The sequence below is a fragment of the Pteronotus mesoamericanus genome, unplaced genomic scaffold (assembly GCF_021234165.1).
Source record: "Pteronotus mesoamericanus isolate MK-2021 breed Mesoamerican mustached bat unplaced genomic scaffold, CSHL_Meso_final contig_123, whole genome shotgun sequence".
NCBI lineage: Eukaryota > Metazoa > Chordata > Mammalia > Chiroptera > Mormoopidae > Pteronotus > Pteronotus mesoamericanus.
This window is the reverse complement of record NW_026555049.1, coordinates 3,325,227-3,343,365: the sequence shown is the minus strand read 5'-3', so window position 1 is coordinate 3,343,365 and position 18,139 is coordinate 3,325,227.

Below are 18,139 nucleotides of genomic sequence, written 5' to 3'. Positions count from 1 at the left end.
CACACACACACACACACACACACACACACCTATGCTATCACACATCGGAACATCTGAAGGCGGGCAGATTGGAAAGAGTAGGTGAGGCAGAACATGGGGAAGGACAGAAACAGCGGCTGCCGATGCAGTTCGCTGCCAACCACGCCTCTCGTGAGTGCGGTAGTGAGAAAGGGGTCTGGCTGAAGCCCTCCCCCTACAGCCAGGCCCGTAATGGGACAGAAGCAGAGGTCCCGCAAGAAGAGGAATCTCCTTCCTTCCCTCCTCATCATGGAAGGTACTGTTAGGAGAGGCTGGGAAGGCTTTACAAAGCGCGACCTGGAAGGCTGCCGTCACCGAAGGGGAGGTGGCGCCGCAGACCTGGAACCCGCCTCCCCAGCGCCACTCCTCCCTGCAGAGCGCGGCCAGGGAACGCGGAGGAGCCTTCCACAGTACGGCAGGACTGCGAAATCCTAGAGCTCCCCCTCCCTCCTCACGCCAGCAGGGCCCCGTAGAAGCAGTGGAGGTGCCTCAAAACACAGCGGGGCCCTGGCCAGGTGGCTCAGTTGGCTGGAGTGTCATCCTAACACACCAAGAGGTTGCGGGTTCAATTCTTGGCAAGGGTACATACCTAGGTTGTGGGTTCCCTTCCCAGTTGGGGCGTGTGTAGGAGACAACCAATTAATGTTTCTCTCTCAGTGTTTCTCTCTCTCTTGCTCTCCCTTCCTTTCTCTCTAAAATAATAAACATATCCTTAGGTGAGAATTAAAAAAAAAAAACCAAAACACTGTGGGGACAGAAACCGTTAGAAAAAAAGAAGTAGCACTGGCAGCACACAAAACTGTCATTGCAGTACAAACCACTTTCTTGCACCACAGCGGTGATGCCCTGTAATTGAGCTGAACAAGTCACAGGGGACAATCATCACCCCCGTGGATGCGTGACATTTTTCTGTCTGAAGCAGAGCCACCACACTGCAATGCCAAAGGCACACGTTGTGCATGGAAGAGAAAACGAAGTAACTGCACTATTACACCATACACTGGAAAGCATAAGAAAGTACCCTACCTATAAACTGATGAATTGTTAAGGATGAAACAGTATTTAAACACAAAAAGAGTTTGATACCTCAAATGTACAGGTAGAGAAACAATCTATCAAATATCATGAAGAACCAAGGTAATGTGGGAGGACAGAAAGAAAGTGAAAAGTCTCCAGAAACCAAACTGAAACTCATGTTAGTCTCTGATTTAAATGACAGAAGCTCAATGAGATCAAAGAGAACTCAGAAAGGCAATTCAATGAGCTCAGGAAGAAAATTAATGAACAAAGGGAGTACTTTATTAAATAGATTGAATGTACAAAAAAGAACCAAATAGAAACCCTGAAGCTGAGTAACTCAGTAAATGAGATGAGAAATGCAGTGGAAGGCATTGAAAACAGAGCAGATGGAAGCGAGAATTAGTGAGCTCAGAGGTCGAACTTAGAAATGAGCCAGAAGAAAGAAGATGTGAAACTAAGAGTAATAAAAAATTGAAGAACTCTACGAGAATTCTCTGACTCCATTAGAAAGAGCAACACAAAGACAACAGGTACAACATAAGGATACGAGAGGAGGGAGGCCCTGGATACTCATCCAAACCAATGCTGAGAACTTCCCAAACTGTGGAAAGAGCCTGGCCTCCAGATTCAAGACGTCAACAAGACATCTAATTATCTCAGTGTAAAAAGACCTCCTCCAAGGCATACCTTATTCAAACTGTCAAAAGTTAATGACAAAGAAAGAATTATCAAGTCATGCAGAGAGTGGGAGGCAGAAGGACTGTAACCTACTAATGAAACCCCATTAGATCATTGTCAGATTTTGCAGTGGAAACTCTACAAGCCAGGAAAGAACATAATGAAATAGTCAAAGTATTGAAAGAAACAAACCACTAGCCGAAACTAATATATCTAGCTAAGTTATCCTTTAGATATAAAAGAGAAATAAAAGCTTTCCCAGGCAAACAAAAGCTGAGGGAATTTATCATCACAATATTTGTATTACAAGAGCTGTTAAAAGAAGCTCTTCCACCTGAAACAAAAAGATAAAAAGTATACAAAACTGAGTAAGGTGACAAAGAAGAGATGGAAGCAGGAAATCATAACGCTATTTCAAAATTTGGTATTAAACACCAAATTATAGCATAAAGGTTAAAGGGGAAAACATTTTTAAAAGACCATAACATCTCCATATTTTGAAGTAAACAAACAGAATGAACATAAAAGTAGAGGAGAAAAAGGACTGAACTTGCACAGGTGAATAAATAAAAGATGCAACCAGAAGAACCAGACAAAAATGACTATTTTAGGTATGAAGCTTTTCTTACATAAACCTAATAGAAACCACAAAACAAAACTCTAGTGCTGAGACATATAACAAAGGAAAAATAAAAAACAAGAAAACAGGGGGAAAATCATTAAAAAATCCATCAAACTAAAATAGCAGACAGAAGCACAAAGGGAAAGAAACAATGGAGATACAGAGCAACCAGAAAAAGAAAGTTAAAATAGGCTTAGTAAGTCCTCATATATCAATAATTACCCTGAATGGAAATGGACTGACTTTACCAATCCAAAAGCACAGAGTAGTGGGGTGGATAAAGAAACAAAACCCAGCTATAGGTTGCCTTTAGAAGACCCATCTCAGCTACAAAGACAAATACAGGCTCAAAGAGAAGGGGTGGAAGATAATATTCAAACAAACTGCATCCAGATAAAAGTACGAAAGCCATACTTATACAAAAATATATTTCAAGATAAAAATGAAACAAGAAACAAAGATGGACATTTAATAACTATAAAGGGGACAATTATCAAGGATACGTAACATATATGCACCCAACCTGGGAATAGCAATGTATATAAAGCAATTACTAACAGGCCTAAAGGGAAAAACTGACACAAAACGCAATTCTAATAGCAGATGTGAATACCCCTTTGACACTGATAGATCATGCAAACAGAATGTTAACAAGGAAATATTGGCCTTGAATAGCACATTCAACCAAATAGACATAATCAATATTTATAGAACTGTCCATTCCAAAACAACACACTATATATTTTTCTCAGTGCACAGGAACAGTCTCAAGGATGGACCATATATTGGGTCACAAAACTAGGCCCAATAAATTTAAGAAAATTGAAATAATACCATCAGACCAAGCATATTTTCTGATCACAACTGTATGAAGCCAGAAATTAACTACAAGAAGAAAGCTAAAAAAAATATGGAGAGATTAATAACATGACAAACCATTGAGTCAAAGAAGAAATAAAAGATGAGATCAAAAGATACATAGTGACAAATAAAAATGACAATACAACATACCAAAAATTTGGGGATGCAGCAAAAGCAATACTAAGAGGGAAGCTTATAGTATTACAGACCTACCTCAAAAAAAAAAAAAATCAAAGTATAAAGCGAAACCATGATCAACATACCTCAATTGGTTATCCTGGTCAAATGTATTTTTTAACTTTAAGATGCTAACACAAATAAATAATTTACCAGAAAAAAAAGAAAAAGAAACAAGAAAAATCTCAAATACACAATTTAATGTTATAGTTTAAAGAACTAGAAAAGGAAAAACAAATGAAGGCCAAAGTCAGTAGAAGAAAAAAAATAATAAAAATTATAATATAAATAAATGAAATAGGCAACAAAAAGACAATAGAAGAATTAATAAAACATAGAGCTGCTTCTCTGAAAACACAGTGTGGGGAAAAGTAGGTTTATAGTTGTGAGTAAGTGAAACATAGAGTTTATTCTTGCATTATTATTTATTATTGTATTATTTTTCCATATGAACAACTGTAAACCTACTTTTGCCCCACCCCGTATAAATAAAATTGGCAAAACTCAAACTAGATTCACTAGGGAAAAAAAGACAAATAAATAAAATCAGTAATAAAAAAGAAGTTATAACACATACAACAGAAAAAAAAGGACTCCACAAGAATTTAGTAAAAGGTTACATGCCACCAAATTTAATAACCTAGAAGAAATGGACAATTCTTAGATATATATAACCTTCCTAACTGAACTCATAAAGAATTATAAAACTTAAATAGGCCCATCAATATAAGACAGTAATCAAAAATCTCCCCCAAAATAAAAGTACAGGATCAGATAGTTTTGCCAGTAATTCAGAGAAGAATTAATACCTAATCTGATACCCAAACCAGGCAAGGTCAACACACACACACATACACACACACACACACACACACATACACAATCACACACAAATTGCAGGCCACTATCTCTGGTAAACATAGATAAAAATCCTTAACAGGATACTAACAAATTAGACACAACACTACATTAAGAACATAATATATCATGATCAAGTGGGGTTCATTCCAGGTATGCAAGGATAGTTCAACATATACAAATCAACCAATGTGATAAACTATGTTAATAAAACAAAAAATAAAAATTATTCAATCATATCACAAGATGCAAAAAAAGACTCAACATCCACTTATGATTTTTAAAAAAACCTCAATAAAATGGATGTAGAAGGAAAATATCTCAACATAATAAAGGCCATATATGAAAAACCCTCACCTAATATCATACCCAATGGTTAAAAAGTAAAACTTTTTTTCCTAAGATCAGAAATAAGACAAGGATGCCCACTCTCACCACTGTTATTCAACATAGTACTAGAAGTTTTACCCAGAGCAGACAAAGAAAAAGAAAGCTACCCAAAGTGGGAATGAACAAGTAAAACTCACTATTTCCTATGACATGATTCTATGTATAGAAAACTGTAAAGACTGCACCAAAAAAATACTATAAAACAATAAACAAACACAGTAAAGTTTCAGAATACAAAATTAATGTATACAAATCTGTTGCATTCTTATGTACTCACAAGGAAATATCAGAAAGAGAAGTGAAAAAAACAATTCTATTTACAATCACAACAGAAAGGATAAAATATCTAGGAATAAACTTAGCAAAAAAAGTAAAAATCCTGTACACTGAAAACTATATTGTTTAAAAAAATTAAAGAAGCTATAAAGAAATAAAGAGACATTTCATATTCAAGGACTGGATGAATTAACAGTGTTCAATGGCCATATTACATAAAGCAATGTAAAGATTTATTGTGATTCCTATCAAAATCCCAACAGCATTTTTGAACATAAATAGTTAAAAAAAATCTTTGAATTTATACAGAAACACAAAGATCTTTAATAGCCAAAGCAATCCTAGAAAAAGAACAAGGCTGGAAGTATCACATTCCCTAACTTCAAACTATACTACAGAGCTACAGTAATCAAAACAGTATCATATTGTCATAAACACTGACACCCAGACCAATGAAACAGAATTGAGAGTCCAGAGATAAACCTACACATATATGGGCAACTAATCTTCAACAAAGGAAACAAAACATACAATGGATAAAGGAAAATCTCTTCAATAAATGGTGGGAAAACTGAAAAGCTACATACAAAACAATGAAACTAGACTGCTTTCTGACAAAAATTACCTCAAAATAGATAAAAGATTTGAATATAGACCTTGAAACAATAAGATACACATACAAAAAAACATATGCACTACATCTAAGGTGGGGGTCTCAGAGGGGTCTTTTTGAACTTGACCCAAAGGCAAGGGAAATAAAAGCAAAAATAAATGAGTGAGTCTAACTACATCAAACCAGAAAGCTTCTGCACTGAAAAAGAAACCACTGACAAAACAAAAAGGCAACCAAATGAACTGGAGAAAAGATATGCAAATGATACCTTTGTTAAAGAGCTAATATCCAAATATATAAATAACTTACACAACTCAACCACAATAAAATAAGCAATCTGATAATAAAAATGGGCAGAGGAGCTGAATAGACATTTTTTCAAGAAAGAACATACAGGTAGCCAACAGAGAATGGAAAAATGCTCAACATCACTAGTTATAAGGGAAATGTAAATCAAAACTACAATGAGATGCCACCTCATACCTGATAGAATGGCCATTACCAATAAAAAATAAGTGTCTTGGAGGATGTGTACAAAAGGGAATCCTTGTACACTGCTGGTGGTAACGTGAATTGGTGCAGACATTATAGAAAACTGTCTGGAGGTTCCTCAAAAAGGTAGGAATAGAGCTACCAATAGAGCAGCCCCCCTTCTGGTTATTTATTCCCCACTTCCAGAAATATGGAAACATGCATTTGTAAAGATAAATGTATCTATATGCTTATTGCATCATTATTTATAATATCCAAGACATTAAAGCAACCCAAGTATCCTCTGATGGATGATTGGATAAAGAAGATGTGGTACATATAAACAATGAAATATACTTGGCCATAAAAAGATGAAATATTTCCACTTGCAACAGCCTGGATAAATCTTGAACATATTATCTTGAGTGAAATAAGCCATGTGAAAAATAACAGGAACCATATGATTTTACTCATATGTAGGGTATAAAACGAAAGACAATGAGTGCACAAAGAATCTCATAGATACAGACAACGGAGTGTTGGCTGTCAGAGGGAAAGGGGGTTGGGGAAGGAAGAAGATGGGAAAAGGGGTCAAAGAGGGGGTGACAGAAGGGGACGAGACGCCAGGTGGTGAGCACACAACAGAGTGTGCCGGTGCAGTGCTATAAAGGTGTTCACCGGAATTCTGTATCATGCTATTAACCAGTGTTACACCAATACATGTAACAACAAAAAATGCTCCTTCTTAAGGGGCACACTGTGCAAACTGATTCTCTTCCTAAAGGCAGAACCACTGGGAGAAGCGTTCTTGGAAGCTGGTTGGTAGAGGCTCCATCTGCAGTACTTAAAACTGATTCTTGGTGTGGCTGCGAGGACCTAAAATGAAAAGAGAATATGTCATTTTCAGACACATGCTGGCAGCAACCAAGATGAGCCCACCTTCCCAAAGCAAGTAAATAATTATCGGTATCATGCCAAGAAGCACCAAGTTCCTCAGTTTCACGAATGCCACCATCTAACTTAGGACAAGCGTGATTCTGCACACAGCGAAGCTGAACAGGGAGCTGAGAAGGTGGGGAGTTTTCTGTTTCCCCTACCCTCAGCACCGTCCCCCCAGCCGGCCCCCGCAATTTGGCGATTTGGTGATTTGGCACGGTCACTGTTCCAGAGGCCCTCAGAGCCCTTCAGTTGCCTCGTGGTTCATCTCTTCCCGCAGATGAAACAGGCCATTTCCCGGGGCAGAACGCGTATCAGCAGAATGCGTATCAGCAGTTTCACTGAGCCTCAGGTAAGCATCTGAGTTTAGGCTGGGCATTTTAATCAAGGAAGCTCTGTCTTCTGGATTCAGGTATTTGTCACCAAAATTCAGGTTAAGTATTAATACCTGGTAAGAGACAGATAACTAGAGTCACATATTGACATACCCCTAAACTTACTGCCCAGCGTAGCCTGCCCCTCCCAGGAAAGACTTTGGCTCACGTATTTTACCACCCTGGCTTGAAGACAGGTTCCCCTCAATGTAGCCCACCGGTAGGGGTCAGACAAGGAGCAGGGGCAGGAGTATCAAACCAATTACTACCTAAAACTTTGTAGTAGAAGGTGATGAAGAGTAACAGAAAGGCAGTGGATATAAATAGACTTGTAAAACACTGCTATAGAAAAGGAGATGCATTGAAAATAGCTTTAGGATATTTAAATATCCCTACTGGAATCATTGCAATGATTGGAGGATGGGAGAAATTTGATTACATGTGCAACTTTTATTCTTGGATGACTTTCATTATGTCTGTTTCATAATGACTATTATGGAGCTCAAATGAAATGATGTACTTTTTAAAGTAATTTTAAGCTATAAAGCACTTTGAAAATGGTATTTTGTTACATTATTACTATTAGTCCAATCAAAAGCTCCCAAATTATTATTGAGTGCATCAGGAAATTATGTGGGATAAAAGATATTAGGCTTAATTGTTTCAATTTTACTCCAAGGAATAGAGGAAAAATACTTGGAAATTTATGACAAAATTAGGACTAGAATCCAGGTCAATTGTCTCCTGAGATTGTATAGTTGCTATTATACCACATTAGTTCTACGTAGAGAAAGCCAATCTGAATACTATAGCAACCAAACGTAAAGGCAAAGCTTTATCTGAAGGATCTGGTCCCACAGAGCAGAGGTCCCTGCAGAAAACAGGCTGGTAGTGTCACCATAGGAAGGTTTTGTGGAAGAAATAATGTAACATTCACAGCCAGGAGTCTAAGTGTCATGTTCTCATTGTGCCACTTTCTCCTAGTCTTCGTTTTTTCCACCAAACTGGCCTCTAGGTATGGCTATATGATACAGTTCAAATAAATAAAATATATGTAACTTTAGAGGTTTCTAAGAATTTTTTCTAACAAAAGAAACCATTATAACTGTTGCTACCACTTTTTCTTCCCCCGCGCCTTCGTTTCACACCTAAGGTCTGGAGGTACAGCCCTGAGCAACCTGGCGGCTTCGGGCTTGAGAAAACCACCCAATAGCGCTGCAGGCGCGCCCGCCTGGAAACGCTGTAAGTGCCGGGTCACGGCCAACAGCTTTCTACCTCCAGGTTCTCTGTCTTGGAAAAACCTAAACTTTATTTATTGGAAGACACTCTATGCAAGGGACTTTTGTTTCTTTTTATTAAGTTGCTGGTGGGCATGCTACTCAACTCTCTGAGCAAGGGAAACGGAGAGACGATCGCCTAACACGTAGGCTCTTGGACGCATTCACTGAGAAGGCGCCCGGAGGGGCGAGCGGGGCCTGGACGCAGGCGCGCGCACGTTCCCCGCCACCCGCCTCCTCGCCTCCGCCCACTCCTGCGGCACCTCGGTCGCCGCTGCCGCCCCCGTTCCCTCCACATCCCCGCTTCCCACCCCCTTCTCTTAGGAAGCCCTTCAGCCATTCTCAGCACAACGTTTAGGACCAGCTTCTTTGGTGTCCTGACCTCAGCATAGGGTTCGTACCAGTGCTTACGTTGAATGGAAAACATGACGGAGAAACAGACTTTCTAAATCTAGTGGCAAAATAAAAAGTGACTTGAACTCAGGACCTACCCACAAAAGGGTCCAGAAGCCCCTGTATCAGTTTGCCAAAGCTGCTGTAACAAAGTTCCTCAGATGACACAAGATTATTGCCTCACAGTTCGGGGGGAGAGCAGTCTCAAACCGGGCACCGGCGCGGCCCTGCTCTCCAGGGACGCCGGGGAGGGACTGCTTCATGGCCCTGTCCCAGCTTCTGGTAGCTTTTGGTGTTCCTTGGCTTATGGACACATGTGTCTTCATACTGTCCTCCTTCTGTGCATGCCTATGTCCAAATTACTCTGTTCTATAAGACACAAGTCATATTGAATTAGAGTCTGCCCTAATGACTTTATTTTAATTTGGTGAAATCTAAAAAGTCTCTCTTTCCAAATAAGGTCACATTATAACTTGCTGGGATTTAGAACTGCATCATATCTTGTTTTGGAAGGTGAAATTCAACCCATTGACACCCCTTATAAATTAATCTATAGCCCTTGCTTAGTTACTTCTGCATTATATCTCAATCAAGAAGAATCTTTCTTTTACCTGCATGGCAATATTTTGTCTCATTCCCTGTCATTCCTGTGGGGTTTTTTATAGCGTTAAGATAAATATTATTTTAATTTTTCCCCCCAAGAGTATTTATCAGTGAAAGGGAAATTATTTAATCCATAAACCTCCAAGTACTCTGGCAGATGGTGAATAAAGTTTTGGAGGGTTCAACCAATCTAAAGAATCATCACTCAAGCAAAAATCATGCGTATCTGTTTGATGCCCATGTTGATGAATTCCTAACAACATCTCATCCTTTGTCTTTTTTTTCAAGCATCACGTCTCTAGTCCAAGTCCAATGATTACTTGTCAACACATGATGAGGAGATTTTAAATGATGTTGGTGGCCTTACCTCCTTTTGATATCATTTATTTTTATTATTTATACATGCCCAAATGTCCCTGGCTTTTTACCACAAGGAAAATCAGGTGCAAAGTTAAGAGCATGATTCATTTACTGAGATTTCCCCAAGCAACACACATAAAAATGATCTTGATTATCAGTATAGGTAATATTGTTGAAACTGTTTAACAATGTGCATTTGTCTGCTTTGCAAAGGGCCTTGACAATCCCTATGCAAATTAGTGCCTTGTCTAATGTCATTAGGTGTGGTTCCTGGAAAAGCAACAACTAGAATTACAAATAAACGTGTGCATTCGATCTGGGGGATGAGAAAGATAGAGTAAGGAAGCAGGGATTCTATCGGTGAACAGGCATTTCCTAGAGATACATGATCTTCACCTTCACCTGTAGCATTGTATTGGGGATAGAAACAATCAGATGAACCTGTGTCCCTCTTATCATCTGGGGCTAACTATCAACCTTTATCCTAAACTACAACTCAATGAATTTAGGTTGGCCTAAGAAATCATTTTTGGGTTAGGTTGGTCATAGGCACCACGTTTCAGGTAGAAGGCATGGAGTATGTTGGAGAGAGTGGCCCCCTAAAATTTAGTTTGTGATGTTGTTAAGAACGGGAGCAAAGAAACATATTGCCCAGAAATATTGCTGAACACTGTACAGTTTATGTTTCTTATCCTGGCAACAATTCTCTAAAATTAGGCATCACTGCTTGGGTTTCTAAGACAATTGGCTCTGAGATAAAGTTTGGAAAGTAAAATGTTTCTAAGAAGTATCTTTGGGATCAAGACCTGTGAAAAGAGGGAACATGAAGAGTACAGACAGAGGCAGAATCTGAGCTCTCACACGGGCCCAACAGCAGCTTCGGCTGGAACAGGGGAAGGATAGCCCTCCCAAGTTGCCCCACGTTGGACCAAGACGGGAAGGCCGTGAAGGCCCACACCCTGCAGTCGTGAACACGGACTGAGACAAGACAAGGCCCTGGAAGAGCCACGTCTCTGCAGTGCAGCTGACAAGACCCCAGAAGGGACTAACAGCTACAAGCTGCTGCCAAAATAGTTGGGGAAGCAATTCATTCAAGGGAGAGCTGGGTGTTGTATCAATCACAGTGACCACCACGGATGGCAAGTTTATCATCATTTTAGATACAAAGAAGGAGAAATAAGAGAGGGTAAGTGATTGTCCAATGTCACATAGTAACAATAATGACGATAATCATTATTTTTCAGGCCTTCCTCTAAGCACTTGGCATGTGTCCCTGGGTAACCATCACAATACCCCTGGGAGACAAGCATTATTATAACCCTCGTTTTAACGACAAAGAAACTGAGGCGCAGAAAACAGAAGTGACTTTCCCCAAACAACACGAGAAGGCCTCAGATTCGAACCCAGGGGCGATGATTTCAGCTGTCACGCACTGCACTGCAATGCGGCTGTTTGAATTTAAATCCAGAACTTTCTGCCAATCCCTTTCAAATGAGCTGGACTGTCCAAGACTGTGACGTGGGGAAGATGCTAGGACCAGAGAAAGAACGAGACAAAAACCTTTTCTCAAAGCAGAGACTCCACTCACTCCTGGAGCTGCATTTCCCAGGAACCAGAAAAATTCAGCTGAGGGCCATGGACCAGGAGCTGCCTTATTTTTCTGAGCTCTGAACCAATGCAACCAGGTTTGCATCTTCTCAGGGAGCCTGTATGAGGGTATAAATCTGGGGGGTTTATTTACGCACCCCTTTTTCCCTTCCCCTGGGAGGCACAGTGACAGAGAGGCTTCCAGCCTTTACCCTTAATGCTGGCGATGCTGAGGGGGCCTAGACCTTTCTTATCCTCCAGTTGCCAGGCAACTCCTCGGCTTATTTTTTTTTTAATTTTTTATTTATTGATTTTCTAGAGAGAGAGAAAAAAGAGAGAGACAGCTTGCTTCTTTGAAGAGAATCCTATCAGCACCTAGTTAGCATTCTAGAGATTTCTTTCTTTTCTGTGGCAAATTCTACATTTTTGGTCTTTCAGACCTTTCAACATGAGCCTTTTATAAAAGTGGGTAGTCTCTCTCACTGTTCTCCACGAGCCAGTCTCTTGCACCGAGATTACTGCCCCGGCTTCCCCACACCCTGCTGAAAGCTGCTGCTCTTACCCCTCACAGCCGTCCCATCTTTCCTGGAACGTGTGGAAGTATTTTAACAAATGTATGAAAGCTACCATGTTTCTTCATTCTTTGTTTTATTTAAGCACCTGATGAGTGATCTGAAGGAGCCCTGAGCTCCAGGATCTCACCAACTGCAGGGGGAGACAGACCCATGAGCAGAAAATCCCAAACGAAACGTCCTGGAGGGATTGGGGCTGAGATCCGGGTAAGTCCACGTAGAGACGGTCAGGGACGCACAGAGTAGCTATGCCCGTCGTCCGGTGTACAAGGACACGAGTTGATTCTTGGAAACATCTGACCCATGTCACGGGAGAAACTCAGACTCAGACAGACGTGAGGCTCTGCGGGTCCGGTGGTATGAGCCAGGGGAGAGGTGGGAGGCCCCGTGCGTGGGGAGGGAGCTGAACCCGATTTAGAGACGTGGCCTTAGAGTTGGGGAAGAGCGATGGTTTCCACTTAAGAAGATTTCACTTAATTACCTGTAACGACCCAGGTTCTTTTACAGGGTGCACGCACTGTTGGAAAAATGGCCGTGGGCCACCCTGGAAGAGCTGTCCAAAGACATTCCAGTTCACAAGCGTCCCTGTCCTGCGGCCCCCTCCCCATCAGCACCGCACAGAGGTGGAAGCATTCTCTGCGGTGTCCTGCAAGCACCTCACTGTCCCCAAAGACTGGGGAGAGTCTGCCCTGGGTGACAGAGACACAGAAGCCACCAGGCCCCGCCCGGCCAGGTGAGCAGCGCCGGCAGCCCCTCCGCAGCGCGTCCCCCACTCACGGAGCAGGGGGATGATGCACTGAGGAAGGCAGTGTATGTTTTTAGGAAGCTTTCAGCAGAAAATAACAGAAAGGCTAGCCAAGCATGGCCTAAAAAACATGGAATTGTTTTTCTCATGCAATTAGAAGCCTGAGGGCCGTTGGCCCCAAGGCTTTGGTTGAGTTAATTAATGCTGTCAGGTCTAGATTGTTGCAATTCCCTGGTCTGCTCCCTTTTGACTTTGAGTTTCCCATCATCGACTTAGTCATAAGATAAAATATCAAATGCCGGTGGAAACGAATGTGTTCGTGTGCGTGGAGGAAGGGAGGCAGCAGCAACTGCTTATGTCTCTTCGTAGCAAGAAAACAGTTTTCCCCTGAAGGTAGCCGGTTACATTTCACTGGGCGTGACTGGTCATGTAGCTATGCCTGGCTGCAGACAAGTCCGAGAAAGTGAGTTTCTAGTTTCCAAATCTCAGAGTATAAAATGTTAAGGCGGTTGGAAATAGTTGGCAATCAGCCTATTGAGTTTGTTGTGTGCCTCTACACATCATAAAATGTGTCAAGAAGTAAATTTTGCAAGGGATGGAACTATCGAGAAGGATGGAAAGGCAGAGCCCACCATCATAACTTGGATGTGAATGTGACCTCATTTGCCTACTAGCTGGTGCTTTTGGAATACTTCAAGGAAAGCCTTCCCTACCTGCCTTACCTTGTTCCTCTCCATTTCCACCGATACCACCTCCGTTACCTGGCACCTGAATTATGTGGTCTTTCTATGCCCAGTCTTATTCTTCTCCAATACACCTTACACATTTTTTACAAGGGAATGTGACATACAAATTTCACAAAAGTTACTCATTGTTTTTACAATTAGGCACCTATACCCAGAGGATAAAGTTCAAGCTTATCGTAACAAAACAGAGAACTTCAAGACTTACTATAAAGTTACAATAATCATAACGTCATGTTATTTGTGAAAGGAAAGACACATAGAGTAATGGAGCAGGGCAGAGAACTAGAAAAAGAGCCAAACAAATATTGTCAACTAATTTTTGACAACGGCACAAAGCCAATTAAATTAAGAAAGGATGGTCTTTCAACAAGTGGTACCAAAAAATTTTATACATATTGTCAAAAGAATGAGCCTACTAAATCATATACTTAGAAAGGGTTAAATGATATATTGTTTGTTATGTATTTTTACTACATTAATATTTTAATTAAATAAAATCCCTATTTTCACTACATTAATATTTTAATTAAAGAAAATCCCTAGACATAGACCTTATATCTTAAATAGTAATGCAAATTTTATCATACAACTCAGGGTAAAATGCAAAGTTATAAACTCTAAAAGAAAACAAAGGTAAAAATCTACATGACCTGATTCAGTTAAGACAGTTTAGCTACAATGCAAAAAGTGTGATTCATGAAGAAAACTTTGATAAGCTGGACTTTATTAAAATTAAAAACTTTTACTTCATAAAAGATAATATTAAGAGAAAAAAAGACAAGCCACAAACTGAGAAAAAATATTTGCAGAATATAGATCTAGTAAAGGCTTATATACAAAATATACAAAGAATTTTTAAAACTCGATTAAAAGAAAACAAGCAACCCAATTATAAATTAAGCAAAATATCTAAACAGATAACTCACCACAGAAAATAGACATATGACAAAAAGTACACCAAAAATATGCTCAACATCTTTTCTCATCAGGGAATTGCAAGTTAAACAATAATGTGCCCTGGCTAGGTTGGCTCAGTTGGTTAGAGCATCATCCTGCACACCAAACCTTGTGGGTTCAATCCCTGGTCAGGACATTTACCCTGGTTGTAGGTTTGCTCCCCCATTGGGGCACATACAGGAGGCAGCTGCTGATCTATGTGTCTCTCTCACATTGATGCTTCCCTCTCTCTCTCTCCCCCTCCCTATTCCTCCCTCTCTAAAATCAATAAAAACATATTCTTTAGTGAGAATAAAAATTAATAATAATAACAATAATGTGATAGCACTACAAACTATTATAATGGCTTTAAAAACACAGAATTCCAGTTATGGCAAGAAAGTGGAGCAACAGGAACTCCCATTTATTATTGCTGGTAAGAATATAAAATGAAATAGTCACTTTAGAAAACAGTCTGAGTTTCTTACAAAGCTAAACATAGTTTTACCATAAGCTCAAGTTTTAAATACTCCTAAGTATTTTCCCAACTAATTTCAAAAATTATGTTGACACAAAAAGTTATGTTTACATAAAACCTGCACAAAGAAATCATCCAAATAGGGAAAGATGACATGGTTCTTTACAGAGAAAACCCTGAAGACTTTTAAACAATAAACAAATACAGTGAAGTTGCAGAATTCAAAATCAATGCACAAAAATCCATTGCATTCCTGTAAACTAAAATGAAATTTTCAGAAAAAGAAACGGAAAATCAATTCCTTTTGCAACTGCAATAAAAAGAATAAAATATTTTACTTAGGAATAAACTTAACAAAGAATATGAAAGACCTACACACTGAAAACTACAAATCATTATAGAAAGGTATTTGAAGAAGACAGAAAGAAATGGAAAGATATTTCATTTTCATGGATTAGAAGAATCAACGTAGTTAAAATGACCATATTACCCAAAGCAATTAATTGATTTAATGCAATCCCCATCAAAATCCCAATGACATTTTTTAAGGAAATAAAACAAAACATCATATTTCTATGGGTCCACAAAAGCCCCCGAATAGTCAAAGCAATCCTGAGAAAAAAAGAACAAAGCTGGAGGTATCACACAACATGACTTCAAATTATACTACAAAGTGACAATAATCAAAACAGCATAATGTTAGCAGAAAAACAGGATCACAGAAAAATGGAACAGAATTGAGAGCCCAGAAATAAATTCACGTGTAAACGAGCAAATAATTTTTGACAAAAGAACCAAAAACACACAATGGAGAAAACAGAGCCTCTTCAATAAATGCTGCTGGGAAAATTTGAAAACCACATGCAAAAGAATTAACCTAGACTATTTTTTGGGCCCATATGCAAAAATGAACTCAAAGTGAATGAAAGACCTAAATGTGAGACCTGAAACAAGAAGTCACACAGAAGAAAATAGAGGTGCTAATCTCAGAGGGGATTTTATGAATTTGATCCCAAAGGCAAGGGGAGTAAAGGCAAAAATAGTGAATGGTGCTCCATCAAACTAAAAGTTTCTACACAGCAAAATAAAACATCAACAAAACAAAAAGGTAACAACCAAAAAGAAGGTGTTTGTAAACAACACCTTTAATAAGGGGTCACTATTTAAAATATATGAAGAACTCATGGATGTCAACAGCAAACAAACAATCCTATTTAAAAAAAAATGAGCAGAGGCCCAGAACAGACACTTCTTTTAAGAAGACATTCAAATGGCCAACAGATACACAGGGTCTGGCAGAAGTAAGGCTTGCTGGAGTGAGGTTGGTAGGGTGATAATATGAGTGTAATAATTCATAGTTTTAATTTGAACATTTCACCTAAAATGTCATACGGTGTGCTTGACTAATACTGTTATGTTACAGAACTACATGCTTAAGATTTTGTAATGAGAAGGGGCATTATTAGTGCTGGCCCTGTATGAAAAGCTGCTCAACTTCATTAGCTATTAGGGAAATGCAAACCCAAATCACAACGAGATGCCATCTCACACCTCTTAGAGTGGCCCTTATAAACAAGGCAGATAATAGCAAGTGCTGGAGAGGTTGCCGAGAAAAAGGACCCCTCATTCACTGCTGGTGGGAATGCAAGCTGGTACAGCCACTGTGGAAAAGAGTATAAAGGATTCCTCAAAAATGAAGAATAGAGTTACCATATGATCCAGCAAACCCTCCCTGGGGTATCTACTCAAAAAATTTGAAAACATTTATTCACAAAGGTGTATGCACCGCTTCGTTCATTGCAGCATTATTCACAGTGGCCACGACGTGAAAACAACCAAAGTGGTCTTCAGTGGGCGATCGGACAAAGAACATGGGGTACAGCGGACCACTACTCAGCCAGAGGTTAAAATACTGCCATTTGCAACAGCATAGATGGGCCTTAAGAATATATTGCTATGTGAAATAAGTTAGAAATAGTCAAGAACCGTGTGATTTCACTCATATGTGGGACATAAGACTGAAAGCAACAAGCAGACAAGAAAAACAAACAAAAACTCATAGATACAGACACCAGTAGGGTGGCTACACAAGGAAAGGGGACAGGGTGGTAACGGGCGTCAGAGAGGCGTGAAGGAAGGTTTGACTGGGTGGTGAACACACAAGGCAACATATGGGCGATGTATCATGGGAATGTTCACTTAAAACCCACATCATTTTATTAACCAATATCACGCCAATAAATTTAATTTTTAAAAACCCTGCACATGAATGTTGATAGCAAATTGATTCATAATTGTCAAAAACAGAAAGCAACTTCCATGTCCTTTAATAGGTGAATGAATTAAAACACAGTAGTGCACCCACACAGTGGAAGAGCATTTAGTAAAATAAGAATGAACTATCAAGACGTACAAAGACATGGGTGAATTGTAAATGCATATTGCTAAGTGAAAGAAGCCCTTTTGGAAAGCCTACGTACTATATGATGTCAGATTTATGCCATTCTGGAAAATGTAAAACTACACAACCAGTAAACAGATCAGTGGTTTCCAGGGGTTCAGGGCAGGTAAAGGCTGAATACATGAAACCCTGAGGATCTTTTGAGGCAGTGACATTATTTTGATACCAAAATTGTGGATACAAAAATTGTGGTTATAGAACATTATACCACTTCAATAGATGCCGATGTAAACGATTATTTAAGAAGTCAGACATCACAGGGTTTGCTGACTGTTGCAGGAGGGTCTGGCTATGTCAGGGGCGACCCCAGAATTCCCAGATTTATAAAAAGTTGTGTATTTATTCTTACACGTTTAACCTTCAGTTACCCTCAGTGCTCTCCATGTGATGCAATACACCTATCAAGACATTTTTTTCCACTACTCAAAACAGTTTTTGAACTTGTCATTTTTGATACCTTTTAGTGCTTCTGCCACTTTTTGTTTTACCTCTTCCACACTGGCAAAACATTTCCCTTTGAGGACTTTTTTCATCCAGGAAAACAAAACAAAACAAAACAAAACAACACAAAACAGTCACTCAGGGAGAGATCGGGGGAATAGGGAGGGTGGGGCATGGGGGTCGTGTTGTTTTTGATCAAAAATTGCTGAGCACTCAGCACAGTGTGGGCAGGTGGGCTCATAAACC